The following is a 2,008-nucleotide window of genomic DNA, read 5'->3' as shown; positions in this document are numbered from 1 at the left end:
GGAACATCTGGTCTCTATAACGTAAGTATACATTTGCACTGAGGATAGTTAGTTAACATGAGACATTTTTCACATCTCATAACTTTCATAATGTGCTATCATCATTTAAGAAAACTGATACTAAACTAAAATACATTTTATGACACCAAAATGAACTAAAATAAAATCAAAATGACCGAAAATTCATTTGTTTTTGAAACATGGTAAAACTTGAAACCTAGACAAGCCACCTGCATTAAATTGTAAAGCAATTACACTAGAATGTAAGAAATTAACAAGCATGAAACATTTTTTGCCTGTTTGCACATTATCTTTAGCAGGTCTTACATATTTAAAATAAAAACGAAAACAAATTGAAGCTAGAAAATTCTGGGGGAAAAAATCTGAAAAAGAATAACATGAGAACAAATGAAAACTAAACTCAAATTGAAAAGACTAATTTGAAATAAAATAGAAACAAAAACATTACCATTCAAAAGATTTTATAAAAAAATTAATACTTTTAATGAGTAAGAACGCATTAAATTGCTGTTCTTTTGAACTTTATATTCATCAAAGAATTCTGGGGGAAAATGCACCATGGTTTCCACATAATTTTAAGCTACAGAATTGTTTTCAAAACGGACAATAAGAAATGTTGCTTGAACAGCAAATCAGCATATTTAAATGATTTATGAAGGATCATGTGACACTGAAGACTGGAGTAATGAATGCTAAAAAAAAATCAGCTTTGCCATCACAGTAATAACATTTTAAAAATACATGAAAATAGAAAAATCTTATTTTAAATTATAATATGTGTATTTGTGACTTACATCACCACAATATTGTATATCTGTGTAGTGATGCCACAGAGTAAAGGGATGGAGTAAGTCTGTGCTCTGTGCGTAGATGCCTTGTTAGTGCCAGTTTATTTGTGTGTGCAAACATGATTGGCAGAGCTGAAACGTGTGTGCGCGTGCTGAAGTATGAATGAATCTGAGGTTGTGTGTCTACGAGATAATGCATTCTTGTGTGTGCTGTGCCGTAGTTCTGCCAGAGGGAGTGTATGTGTGTGTATTTTCTGCCTGAACAGTCCTTCTGCTGCAGAGCATCAGGATATTTATAGAACAGAATTATGACAAAGAAAAACAATAAGCTATGCATATAAAGCATCACATGGATGAAAAGGATTATCAGTCAGTAACGGTGCAGTGAGAGTATAATTTTGTTGGATATAATGGTTTATGTGTGTGTGATACTGATGTTATCCGCTTCAGCGAAGAGGTGTGTGTGTCACGCTAATTATACAGTACGAGCTCTAAAAGATAATTACAATACTAAGAGTTCATGTGGGTGTTTGTTCTAGAAGGGGAAAAAGTGGTTTTCCTCTAAACGTTGCCAATTTCACAGCAAGGCCCCTTGTGTAACCTTCACACTCACACACACCTTTCTATCCTCTCTGCCATGTGATTTGCTAGCTCAGGAAGTATGCAGTAAATATTGAATATGATTTCTTCTTTTCTTAGTGCTGCGATTAATAATTGATGCCGTTTGCTTGCAGTTTGTGATGAAAAATTCAAGCACACGTGTGAGGGAATCTCAAGCCACAGTCTGAGAACACGACTGAACAATTACAAATACGAAATGCTCAAACACACACACACACCACAAGTGTGACATACAGTACAGGCCTATATACTGTATGTATGCAAGTACATATGCCACATATAGACATGTTTACTTGCAGAAGGCAGTTTATTAGTTACTGTGTTTGCGAGACAGCACAATATAGATATTCTTCAAATATTGTCTCTAGAGTTTGTTCGAAACCCCAAACCCTATTAAGCTTCTGAATCAACCGCCTAATATACAGACATTATTCAAACTTGGTTTTAATTTCTACAAATTTTCTATCAAAGTAAATCAATGTGAGATTTTTAAAAACTTAAATCTTAAATTTTAAACTACAGATTGCAGAAATAACTGCCATTACTCCAGTCTTCAGTGTCACATGATCTTTCAGAAA

The sequence above is a fragment of the Sinocyclocheilus grahami genome, unplaced genomic scaffold, assembly GCF_001515645.1.
Source record: "Sinocyclocheilus grahami isolate Dianchi unplaced genomic scaffold, SAMN03320097.WGS_v1.1 scaffold5851.1, whole genome shotgun sequence".
Lineage (NCBI taxonomy): Eukaryota > Metazoa > Chordata > Actinopteri > Cypriniformes > Cyprinidae > Sinocyclocheilus > Sinocyclocheilus grahami.
This window is presented reverse-complemented; position numbering follows the sequence as displayed.